Genomic DNA, 13,674 nt, shown 5'->3' with positions numbered 1-13,674 from the left:
ATAACTAATTAAAGGAAGCCAAGCTCTGTGTAGATAAACAGGGTCACTTGTCTCAATCCCTTGTGCAAGTGGTGTCTCAAAGTTTCCTTTTCTCTCAAGAGCCTCTCTGTCTCACTCCAACATTCTGCTCTTTGAATCTTCATTCTTTTGATGCCCTTTGGTCTTCGTGTTGCATTTTGGGCTCTACTATGAATAGCTATTCTTTGAACGTTTTCCTTAGCTGCTGATGGCTCAGCTGTGCATAATTTAGGGTTGTGCAGGATATTAAAGGGTGGACAGCATCTTTAGAATGGTTCATGGACCTTGTCACAAGTAACAATAAGCATGTGAGGAGGGAGTTGGGAGTTGGGTTCCACAGGAATCTTCACTGGGTGGCAGGTGTTAAGAGGCCTGTAAAGGTGGATGAGGATTTTTGTTATTATCTTACTGGGCTTTATGTTGGGTGGTTGAGCTTCCATAGAAATGCTCACAATGCTCTTATTGCTTGAATCAAGGTTAAATAGACAAATGCATAGTAATGTCCCTGGCCCCTTAGTTAAAGCTCTCTTAGGTTCTTTCTAACAACCTGCCACACAGAACAATATGATTTTCCTGGATTTATAGTGGTCAATGGCTGTTGAATTCATGTAAGAATTTTGATTGGGATATTGTCTGCCAAATAGTTGCAATTTATGCTGAAAAGTGTTTACATGTTACTTCTGATCTTCAAATATATATACACATATATATATTTTTTTGTGGTAAAAATCACAATAGAGACCTCATTAAAATGGGACAGTAGAAAAGCACCAGTAAAAAAACCCTAAAGGTTTAACTTGTATACAAAGAAAGAAGGAAAGGTTTTAAAAATCCTCAGACGTGGCAAGATATGGATACTAATTTGTCAATATAAAATATAAAAGAAGGAACCCAAGCTAGTAATTGTAATGAGATACGATGTAGTCAAATTGAAGTTTTTTTTATTAAAAGATAAAACAATCTAAAGAGGAAGGTACAATGTTTAGTAGGCTTCTCTGAGTTTGTCATCTTAAAAGCATCCAGGACAAGGGTAAATCCATTTATTGAACATACATTTGTTTGCCACAATTGTATACTAGGTACCGTGTGAGGTATATGGGGAATGCAACACTGAATTGCACACATAACCTGTCCTAAAAATGCAGAGAGGGAAGACAATGTGAAGACACAAGGAGAAGATGACCATCTACAAGTAGCTAGACCTTAGGACCTTCTAGACATCCAGTTGTGTAGGATCACTGAAGTTATTTTATTTACGTGACTGTCACGTCGTGGGGGTTATGCTATAGCGACTGAGTCAAAGAATGAATTAATAAATCAAGATGCAGAGCATTAAAATATTTGAAGTTCACCATCTTCTATAGCTGAGATGTGGTTACAAGGTCACAATAGAATGCATAAGAATTCTCTGGCAGGCAATCTTAAGACACAAAAGAAGGGGAAAAAAATGAATGAAAATCTAAGAAGAAGAAAAATTACAAAGAGTAACAAGAGCACGAAATGTAGGCATTATGTGACTAGAGATGGGAAGGAGGATTTAAGCTTATGAGTACTACATCAAATAGCATTGGGTTTTGTGGTTTGATTATTTCAAGATTAAAGAAGTTACAGTTTCAATAAGGTTTCCTGTTTTCTAGATTTCTCAGATATTTCAAAACATCCCACTGTAAGTAACCACAGCACATTAACCATAGAATGCATTGTTCCATGGTTGTCTCAGTATTTGGCTTTTAATCACCTTTAAGTGTAGAGGACATTTAAAATTAAATAATCCATGAAGTCATCTAGAAAATAAGAAAGCATGTGATTACCATGCATTTATTAGGGAGCCACACAGATTCCTTGTTTTTTTCAAGCCAGTATGACTACATGAAAAGGAGCCTTTTGTAATAATTCAGCTGTAATAACATGGCTCATTTAGAGTGTATTAGGGGTATACTTCTCTTACTGCTGATTTAAAAAGAAAGACTATATCAGGAAATTATCTCTTCATTTGGGTTTATTAGGAAATTGTGTATCAATTATGTTCAATTGCGATTAAAGTCCTCCAATTTATTATAGTATACCTCGCATGAGTTGTCAAAGAAGACATGATATAAAATGTATATATATATATATATGACAAGGGACAAGGATAGTTTGGGTAACATGGTGAATCTTGGTATCACAAGATCTGGAAGACCCTGTCAAATTCTAATGATTTGTGCAGCTAGGAGACCTGGTGGCATAAGCACAGTAAAATCTCTATGCTATGCATTGTGTGTTAGAAATTGTTTGAGAGAGAATTCTTCAATGTTGTAGCTTCCTTTATCTAGGCTCTGAACAGAGCATCCATACAGTGTGATCTTTCACTTTGTTTATCTTGTGCAGCTGTTTGCTATAGAAACATAAGGAGGGGTTTTGAAAACAATTGATTTTTAAAAGAGATTGGGGGTTAGGAATGCTTTGGAGATGTTCCTTAGTCTTTCCATTTGAATTTAAAGCAGCTCTGAACAGCCAGTTCTTTGTTAGGTGTTGTGATTATGAATGGGGCACCTCTGTGTGAAACTATCAAGTTCGTCTTACAAGACCTTCCAAGCAGAAAATAACCTTTCATTTCCTGGCCTTTACCTCCCAGAAGGAGGGGAGGAGGGTTACAAATAAACCCAGCTTTATGCAAACCCAAGAATATAGGGTGTAATTGGTTCTTTGGATTGGCCAGATCTAACTACAGGCAGAGTGATCTCTTGGCCAAAGAAAGCATCTAGAGGTTGTCAGCGAACTGCTCTTTTAGAAATTTAAAAGACCTAATCATATCATTTTGTTTTAATCTTCTTACAGTATTAATATGGAAAGCGTGAAACATTATAAGCGAATGAGAATAGAATTGATAGATTAGAAATGCCATTGTTTTAATTGATGTCCTCATCTCAGCCCCCCCCCCATATACCTGTATCATTTTGTTCTATTGGAGTTATTTCTTAAAGGTACTTTCTCATGATGATCTTGTTTTTGAATTTGGGTTGCTTGTATCTGGCTGCAGTTACTATTCTATTATTTATTTTTCTCTGTTGAAACAATAGAGGAAGGCCTGGAAAAGTTCAGTAAATGCTAGACTTTTTTTTTTTTTTTTTAATTTGATAGATTGAACCAAAGTTACCAGAACTTATTAGAAACGTGGCTAAAATGGTTCATTTTAGTAGTCACTTAAAGAGATGTTAGGGTTTTTGTTTTGTTCTCTTTTTACTATTTTCGTGAGGTTTAACTTATGTGTAGTTGAATGTACAGATACTAATTACAGAGTTTAAAGAGTTTGGCAAATGTATACTTATCAAACAAAGAGCCTGCTACATCTTAGACCATTTCCTCACTCCAGTAAGTTCCTTCATGACTCTTCTCATCACTATACATTCTCTTTTCCAACCAGCCCAGGGAACCATCAATCAGAATTCTATCTCCAGGTTTTTGTTTTACCTCTTCTAGAACTTTAGACATATGGGATTATACTTTGTGTTTAATTTTTTTTCTTGCAACATGATTTTGAGATTCATCTATCTTGTTTGTACCGGTGATTTGTTTCTTTTTATTTCCAATTGGTTTTCCAATGTATGAACATAAAAATTGATGTAAACGGTTCCCTTGCTGATGGACAGGTGGCTTGTTTGTGGTTCGAGGCCATTGTAAATGAAGGTTGCTATCGACATTCTTGTACAACTTTTTGTAGAAATAAGCTTTCATGTCTTTTGGGTAAATAGGTAGAAGTGATATTGTGGGGTCATAGGGTTGTATATGTTTAACTTTAGAAGAAACTACTAAAGAGTTTTGCAAAGTGGTTGTACCATATCATACTCCCACTGGTAATATATGAGAGTATCATGTCTTCCACAGAATTGCTAACACTTGGTGGATGACTTTAAATTTTAGCCATTGTAGCATGTGGGTGGTAGTATCTTATTATAGTTTTAATGTGCGTTTTACTGAAAATTAATAATGTTGAGCACCTTTTTACCCATATTGATTATTTTTATGTTTTTTAGACGAAGCATCTTTTTTTCCTATTTTGTTGTCCATTTTATCCTTAAGTTTTAGGAATTCTTTAAATGTTCTGGATACCATCCTTTATAGCCATATGAATTGAGAATGCTCTCACCCAGCCTCAAGTTGTCCTTCTCATATTACTCGTGTTTTTTTTTTTTTTTGTCTTTCTGCCATTTCTTGGGCAGCTCCCGCAGCATATGGAGGGTTTCCAGGCTAGGGGTCTAATTGGAGCCGTAGCCACCAGCCTACGCCAGAGCCACAGCAACTCAGGGTCCGAGCTGAGTCTGTAACCTACACCACAGCTCACAGCAACCCTGGATCCTTAACCCACTGAGCAAGGCCAGGGATCGAACCTGCAACTTCATCGTGCCTAGTTGGATTCGTTAACCACTGCACCACGATGAGAACTCCCTCGTGTTGTTTTTTTGATGAGGAGGTTTGAGTTTTGATGATGTCTTATTTAGTTTTTTATTTTATGGTTTATAGTTTCTAAATCTTGTGCACAAATTTATATCTGTCTTAAGTTTGTGAAAATACATTGCAATTTCCTTTCTAGAAGTGTTACAGTTTTACCTTTTCTATTAGCTAAATGATTTATCTCAAATTAATTTGTATGTGGAGTTCCCGTCATGGCTTAGTGGTTAACGAATCTGACCAGTAATGATGAGTTGTGGGTTCAATCCCTGGCCTTAATCAGTGGGTTAAGGATCTGGCATTACTGTGAGCTGTGGTGTAGGTCACAGATGCAGCTCAGATCCCGCGTTGCTGTGGCTGTGGCGTAGGCCAAGAGCTACAGCTCTGATTAGACCCCTAGCTTGGGAACCTCCATATGCCATGGGTACAGCCTTAAAAAAGACAAAAAAAAAATAATGTTTCAAATTAATTTGTATGTAAAATTTGAGGTAGCAGTCAAGGTTCAATTTTTTTTTTTTTTTTTTCATCAGCTACCCAGTTGTTTCAGCACTATTTGTAGAGAAGATTTTCCTGTATTTGCCTAATGGATTTCTTTTGTATGTTTGTAAAAACCAATTCACCATATAAGGGTGGGCCTATTTCTGGGCTTTCTTTTCTGTTCCAATATGAATTTTATGTATTTGTTCCTTATTTATGTTTCATTATGTATTCTTAACTTGACACCTCACTTAACTTGATATTATAGCTTTATAAGTCCTGAAATCAGGAAGTATGTCTTCCAACTTTGTTCTACCTTTTCAAGACTGATTCAGCTATTCTAGTCATTTTCATATAAATTTTAAAAATCAGCTTGTCAGTTTCTACAAACATCTGTTAAGATGTTTTAAAAAATTAAGACTTTTTTAGAGCACTTTGATTCACAGAGAAATTGAAGGGTAGTACAAGATTTCCCAAATAACTTCTGCCCCCACATATGCACACTCCCCACTATCAATATCCCCCATTGGAGTTGTACAGTTATTACAATAGATGAACCTACATGGACACAATGGACACATAACATTCACCCCAAATCCATAATTTACATTAGAGTTCCCTCTCTGTGTTGCACATTCCTTGGACAGGACAAATGGATGACATGTATTAGAGTATTTTTCACTGCCCTAAACATCTTCTGTGTTCTGCATATTCAACTCTCTTTCCTCTTCAATTCCTAGCAACCATAATCTTTTGCTGTCTCTATAGTTTTGTCTTTTCTTTAATGTCATATCATTGGATTTTGTACAGTGTGTAGTGTTTTCAGACCAGTTTCTTTTACTTAGCAATATGCATTTAAGATTCCTCTATGTGTTTTCATGATCTGATTGTCTTTTTTTTTTTTTTTTTTGATTTGTTTTTAGTGCTGAGTAATACTGTTTGCTGGATGTATCACAGTTTATTTATCTATCCATCTACTGAAGGACATCTCGATTGCCTCTAAGTTTTGGTAATTATAATTAATGCTGCTATAAACATCTATGTGCACATTTTTTTTGTGCAGACGTAAGTTTTCAGGTCCTTAAATATTAAGGAGCACAGTTGCTAAATTATATTGTAGGAGCATATATCTAGTTTTTTAAGTAACTGCCTGTCTCCCAAAATAGCTGTAGCCTTTTGCATTCCCACCAGCAACAAATGACAGTTCAATATTCATTTTTTCCTAATTTGCTTTTCTTTCTGTTTTATCTTTGAGTTCATTGATGCCTTTTTTAATTCTGTTCAGTTATTAATACCACACAAAATTATTTTGTTTCAGATATTATATTTTTCAGTTATAATTTATTTTTTTTACTTTCAAATCATTCCTGAAAATTTCCATAATTTGACCCATTATATAATACCCTGTGCATTCTTTAACATAATAATCAGTTATTTTAACTTTGGTAGATTTCTTTTGACTGATTTTTCCTTAGCTATAGATCATATTCTGTGCAGTGATTTTTGATTTGGATATTTAGGGTGATGGGTTATTTAGATGTTGTATTCTGCTATCTTTCCTGGAAAAGTGTTAAGGTATGATAAGAAGTTAAATTACTGGCAGGTTATCTTGGAGACTTGGTTTTTCTTTTTTAGGGTGGGTTTGTTTTTAGTATTTTCTTCGTCTTACAGTGAATCCTTTCATTCTGGAAAGTAGTTTTTATTCTACCACATGGTCCTTCTGGGGTCCAAACGAAGGCTGAGATGTTTACCAAACCCTTCTCACTTCGAAGAATGTGAATCTAAATTTTGTTTTCCTTGTGCTGGGCAGCACCTGCGAATTCTGCTCATATCTTTCAGTCTTCCAGATATTGTTTGCCTCTTAAATGCCTTGAGGTTTTAACTGTGAATGCACAGCTTAGGGGTCAGCCAAGATTTGAGGAAAATTTATAGGCAGATTTTTAAATTTCCTCTTTCTGTTCACCTCTTGTTTATAGGATTTCCTACCTCTTTTACAGCTGTCCTTGAAATACCATTCACCTTTTTTTGACTCCTTCATAATTAAAAAATTGAATGTCTCTGCTTTATTTCTAGACCTCATATTGTGTAGACTGAGGAGTGCCCTCAGTTGATAAGTACATATTTCTCTCAGTGTTCTATTTTTTCCAAGGATCAAACCCTCTCTAACATATGCTTTCTTTTAGCCATTCTCCATTACCTCCAAAAAAATTCTAAGATCTTGTCCAGAGGTCATAGTTGTTATCTGTAGAAGGTTAGACCTATACAAGCTACCAGAACTGGAACTCCAAAGAAGCATTTTGTCTTCTTATTTTACCCTTGGAAATTTAAAAGTATTATATATTCATATTTATAACTAAATGTGCTTTAAACAATTTCAGGGTATACGCATAAGCCCTTTACCATTATACCATAACAGGATTTCCTTAATTTATTCCTGCAGAGTTGGGTTTCTTTCTAAGGTTGTGATAAATATGTTGATCTTTGTTTTGTCTAAAGCTGAACTCATTATTTTTCTTTAAAACACAATTTTCCTATAATGTTTTTATTTCAGTAAATAGTACCCAGTTTTTTAATGCAGAAACAAAGAACTCATCTGTGTAGCCTCTCGTCTTTAATCTTTTTATAAACTTTATTAGATTTTTAATAAAAAATTTTATTAAAAAATTTATTAAAAATTTTATAGTTGATTTATAATGTGTCAATTTCTGCTGTACAGCAAAGTGACCTCATCATATATCTATCTATATACACATGCATTCTTTTTCTCATATTATCTTCCATCATGGTCTAACACAAAGAGACTGGATATAGTTCCCTGTGCTATACAGTAGGACCTCATTGCTTAGCCATTTTAAATGTAATAATTCTCATCTACTAACCCCATCTCCCATCCAAGAGGCCATAACAGCAAAGGTTGGTAAATAGGTTCTGTCTGGATTTTAAACACTGCTCTTTTCTTGTATTAGCTCCATGATCTTGTACTAAGTCTCTTAAAATGCTTAGACTAGTCTCTGGCACATAGTGCTAAGTAAATGTGCTATTTATTACCAGCAATAAAAAAATGATCAATTGATCAATTCTAAGTCATTTGTTACTTATCGTTGTTGAAATCTTTCTATTTCTCTGCCCTCGCCTAGTCTAAACCCTCACTCCCTGCTGAGCTGCCATAATAACAACCTAAGGCCTAGAACCCAACTGTCTCTTATTTACACTGGGACACTTGTACTCAGTATCTCTTTCAAGTCTCAGGTTCATTGCTACTTCTTCAATGTAAAATTGCTTTTTCAACCCTCCCTTCTAACACATCCTAGTTCGATTAATCTAAAAACTTATTTTTGAGGAGATTAATAAAATTGATAAGACAGGCCATGAAAAAAGAGAAAATATCCAAATTACCAATACCGAAAATGAAAGCTAAAACATAATTACAGACCTGGAAGACATTACAGGATAAAAATAAATTTATAAGGAATTTTACAGTCATAAATAGAAAAAAATTAGATACAATGAACAAATTTCTTGACAGATACAACTTAGCAAAGCACACTCAAGGAGTTCCCATTGTGGTGCAGTGGAAATGAATCTGACTAGTATCTGTGAGGATGCAGGTTCGATCTCTGACCTTGCCCAGTGGGTTGGGGATCCAGCGTTGCCCTGAGCTGTGGTGTAGATCACAGACACGGCTTGGAACCTGTGTGGCTGTGGCTGTGGCTGTGGCTGGCAACTGCAACTCTGATTGAAGCCCTAGCCTGAGAATTTCCATATGCTGTGGGTGTGGCCCTAAAAAGCAAAAAACAAAACAAACCAAACAAAAAGCTCACTCAGGAAGAAATAGGTACACGATTAGTCATATATATAAATATATATATATATTTTAATGGAGATCAAAGTTAAGAATTTTTTTTAGGGCCACACCCATGGCATATGGAGGTTCCCTGGCTAGGTGGTCCAGTCGGACCTTGTGCTGCTGGCCTATGCAATATGTGATCCGAGCCTCATCTGCGACCTACACCACAGCTCATGGCAACGCTGGATCCTTAACCCACTGAGTGAGGTCCAGGATTGAACCCATGACCTTGTGGTTTCTACTTGGGTTCATTTCTGCTATGCCATGATGGGAACTCCTAAAAACCTTTTAAGAAAGGATACTCCTGACTCAGATGTCTTCAGTGGTGAATTCTGCCAAACATTTAAAGAAGTAATATCACTCTTACACAAACATTTCCACAAAATATGAGAGGAGATGGGAATACTTTTGAGCTCTTTCTATAAACCTCATATAGTTTCTGACTCTATTCTTCCGTACGTAATGTATCTTTTTATTTTTCTTCTGACTGCCTTCAAGAATTTCTCTGCATTTTTTTTCCAGCTGTTTGAATATATGTCCAGGTGTGTAGTGGTGTCTTGGGTGTGCTGGTGGTGCTTAGTGTTCTCTTAGCTTTGATATGTGTTTTGATGTTTTTCATTCATTTTGGAAAATTCTTCACTATTTATTAAAATGTTTCTCGTTCCCCATTCCTTCTTGCTTACACTGGGATTCAAATTACATATATGGTAGACCTCTTAATATTGGCCTCCTGTAGGTTTTAGGTTCTTTGCTCTGTGTTTTCATTATTATTGTTACTATTTGCTTTAATACTTCAGATTGAATAGTTTCTATTGACCCATCTTTAAATGCACTCATTTTTTCCTGGGCTCAGCAGTGTTGAATCTACTTCTGAAGAGCTGATGGAAGGTGTTCTTCTTCTCTTACCATGATTTTTATTGGTAGCATTTCCAGCTGTGTCTTTCTTTTAGTTTTTCATCTCCCTGATGAAATTCCCCATCTGTTCATGCATGTTGTCCACATTTTCTACTAAAGCCTTTAACATAATAACAGTTATTTAAAATCCCTTGTCCAGTTGTTCCAACAAATGAGTCCTGAGTCTTATTCTGTTTCTTCTTTGTCCCTTAACAGTGATTTTTAGAAACATAACTTTTGATTGGTTGAAATAAGACAGTATATGTAGGATAGCAGAGACTCTGGTAAATAGTATTTATAACTGAGAAATGGGCATGCCTCCTTCTTCATTAGGTCTTTATTGGTGGAGTGGGGTGTGTTGAGTCACCTTGGTCAGAAATTGAGCGGAGTTTGGCTTTTGTTTTTGTTGTGGTGTGATTGCACTAGAGTCTTCAAACTCCTCCAGGGCTATCTGAGAAGAACTTAAAAGGTTTATCTCATTGACTGTGTCCTTCCTTAATTTTGGGCTTTCCCTATAAGCCCATACCATAAAGCAAGTTTCTTTCTATCTTCTTGCCCCCTCCTCTAGTGATAGACTGCCATTACTTGACACTTGATGCTTGCTAGGCTGGTATTGGGGCTGAGGCAGAAAGAAATTTCCTGTTGTCCTTTTTTTTCATTCCCAGTCTTAGGCAGGATCCATATCTCTGATTCTCAGAAGAGATGCTTTCCAAGTGATCCTACCCCTCCTTCATATGGTCTCCTCAACTCTGTCTTATACCTTTGATGAGTCTTGTGGGGACAGTTTCCTGATGCTCCCTCAGTTGCAAGGGGTTTCTAGTACCTTAGTCCCAGGGTGCTGCTTTTTCTTTCCCAAGGGCTTAGGGTTTTTGTTTTTTTTCCCCCTGTTTCCTTCTCAGAGCTGTAGTGGGCCTTAACCTATGTCCTGGTGGTTCCAGGGATTTCTGTATTGCCTCCGGGGGTCTTAGAATATTGTTTCATAAAGGAGGTAGGGAAAAAGGATCTGAATGGGGCTTTTTGCCTTTCTTACATTGAAGGCTACTCTTCTCCCCAGGCATACACACAGGGAAGTTCTCTGGTCATGCCTCCATTCTTTCTCATTAGCACTTAATGATATTTACGGAAGGGACTCTGTTAATTTGTACAAACTCCCCTTGTATATGTGGCTCCCAGGAGTTCTATATTATACTTTCATGTTTGTTTACACTGGACCTGTAGTAATTCTTCAAAAGCTTTAGGCTGGTATCTTCTTATTCCTTTCTATGGCACTCTGTTTTCTTCTGATACTCAGCTTGAAGTAAACTGTGCTATGTCTTTGACTCTACTCAGAGGCACCTGTTTTTCCTGAATGTTCGGGTTGTTTCGTCATCTTGAGACCATAGCACTTTTATAGGTTCAGAAAAAAAATCATGGTTTGTTTAGGTTATGAAATTTTTCTTAGAATGACAGCAACCCTCCAGTTTTCTGCATCCTAAGTGGCAGCTAGAAGCCTTCCTCATCAGTCTGTTTTTTAGGTATTACGTAATGAAAAGAACATGTTTTTAGATTCATAGAACTTTCAAGTTTTTACATTTCCCCAAATTATTTCCATGTTCGCTTATTATTCCCTTTCATTCTTTTTCATTATTTTTCACATTTTTTCCTCCACCAAATGCCTGATTTGGCTTGTGTTTTTAGTTTCTACTTCTTTCATCTTTGTAGTTTTCTTAATACCAATGGCTTTTTCCTTTGAGTCTATGCCTTTGTCATTATTCTTTTTCCAATTTTCTTTACATATTCCTCCTGTTTTTATTTTTCCTCATATTTTGTGGCTGTCATATAAAAAGGAAGGCACTTCCATTAGTGAGTTTGCAAGAGAACTTAATAGGATTACTTTAGTAGATACTTATGGGCTCATTCCTATCTTTGAAAATATCTCTAATTATTGAATATCTATTCTAGCTCTAGGTAATCTCAAGAACTTCAATGTTTCCAAATAGCAAACATCTATTTTTAGCCCTGCCATGTCTCCTCAATTCTGGGCGTAAATTTCCAGAAGACTGCTTTACCTCTCCTCTTGGAATTTTAATTGACCTCAAGTCTAATATGTCCAAAACAACTTTGACCAACTTTCCCTAAGACTCTGCCTGTACCTTCACTCCAAATCACCACATTATAATTCCATTGTCATTATCATCTCTTCACTCACACTCCTTATCAGATCTGTCCTATCTTTTAAGTTTCCCAGGAATCTGCTTACACCAAGGCTGCCTTAGTTCTTAAATCATCACCTCATGCTAACAATTTTATTTCTACAGTACTGCTGAGGATGCCATAACAGAGAAAAAGTCACCAGAGTTTCTGCAGTGCCAGATCTACTGGTCCTCAATCTTCATCCTGCTTCATCACTTTTTTAGCCTCTGGCATTATTCTTTTTAATGTGCACTTTTAATAGTTGAATAATATTACATGGAAAAATTTACCATGAATTCAATTTTCTTCTGATTTTAATAATTATAGAGATTACAAATAAACCACTATAATTATTGTCTTGTGTACATTTTGGATTATTTTTAAGACTAAATCCCCATGAAGCTCATAGGTTTAAAAGTATTAAAGGTTTTGATACAAATTGCAAAGTGCTCAAAAAAAGTTGTTGTGATTTAAGTAGCCATCAACAATGACTGAGCCTACTCAATCCCTGCTTCTTCAGAATGGTGGTATTATTAAAAGGAAACTTAAAACAGCATTTCTTTTTTATTTACAATGAATTCTTAACTAAAGTCTCTGGCTTCCATATGTATCATATATTCTCCATTCTGCCACTAGAGCTATTTAAAAAAAAAAAAACCTGTTTGCTTATGTTCGAAATCCTATTCCAAAAAACTATATTGCTTCCTGTTGCCTGTGGAAGTAATCATGGCATTCAAGACCCTTTATTATCTGGGGCATCTATCATCTCAATCTCAACTCATAATCAATAATCCTTTACAAAAACCTTAGGTGATTCCAATTGTCTACAGAAGAAGAATAAATTCCTTCTCATGGCATTTAATACCTTTCCTCATATCATTGGTTTGTGTGCTCAACAAATGATTGTGTTCAACATAGAATTTCTATGTTATTATTGTTAATACTCTTGATTTATCATTTGCATCTTTAATGCCTCATATTATTATTTAGCCTTTTAGGTGTGGGTGTCTCCCTTCCCATCAAAGGATTCTACTATATACTGTCTCCTAGGCCTACAGTGTTCCTTCCACTCCCAACCCCCACCCACCATAACCTCCAACTCTTCTTTCTTTGAGTCCTCAGAAATTAGTAGAGATGGTTCATACATGTTTATTGAATAAATAAAGAATTCTCCAGCCAAACTGGAGCAGTTTACAAATTTTGTATTTAGGAGCAAAGATATCCTTACGAAGGAAATATTACTTGGAACCCCAATGCATAAATAAGACAAAGTGCAGAGTGTTCTAGCTGCAGCTTGGAGAGAGGGTGCTAGCAGGTCTGGGGTGGGTACACCAAAAGCTTAGAGCTCAGCATGCCTGCTTAATCCTTAGTTCAACTCAAAGCTCTCTCCTGGACCCTAAGACAGCTTAGAAGAATCAGCAGGCTCTACAGAATGCAGCTGGAACCCCTCTGATCTAGACAATTATTCTGGGAAAAGAAAAGGGGATTGTGTAATATATCCCTGATAAACCAGTAGTGAATTCAGAAAGCTTTCTCTACATTAATAAAATGAGGGGAGTTACCATTGTCAGGCATATTTCTATCCTGGCTTTTTAATAATAAATTGTTTCTTTAAGAGTTAACAAAGAAGATCTTTCCTCTCTTGCCCACTCTTGTTTTCTCTCTCCTTGGTCAGAAGCACTTACAGGACAAATTCATAAAATGATTATTGAGGGTACTTTCCTATTCTTTTAAAACAAGGCAAATATCTTGTGAAATGGTGTTATTTGGGGGCAGTAATATACATATTAAAGCATTTCATTGAATCTCTTTCATTTATGCTCTTCACTTTGTGA

General features: G+C 36.0%; 1 long non-coding RNA gene across 2 annotated transcripts in view; it reads left to right on the top strand.

Annotated features, from left to right (window-relative positions):
• The window catches only part of LOC102160045, a 46,927-nt gene extending 34,734 nt beyond the window's left edge, over nucleotides 1-12,193 (top strand). For both annotated transcript variants that reach the window (XR_308170.3, XR_002339331.1), the window contains exons 3-4: nucleotides 5,850-5,935; nucleotides 11,965-12,193. This is a non-coding gene — a long non-coding RNA (uncharacterized LOC102160045). The remainder of the gene's footprint in view (nucleotides 1-5,849; nucleotides 5,936-11,964) is intronic.

The sequence above is a fragment of the Sus scrofa genome, chromosome 15 (assembly GCF_000003025.6).
Source record: "Sus scrofa isolate TJ Tabasco breed Duroc chromosome 15, Sscrofa11.1, whole genome shotgun sequence".
Lineage (NCBI taxonomy): Eukaryota > Metazoa > Chordata > Mammalia > Artiodactyla > Suidae > Sus > Sus scrofa.
The sequence above is the reverse complement of the archived record's forward strand: the minus strand, read 5'-3'. Positions and strand labels throughout refer to the sequence as shown.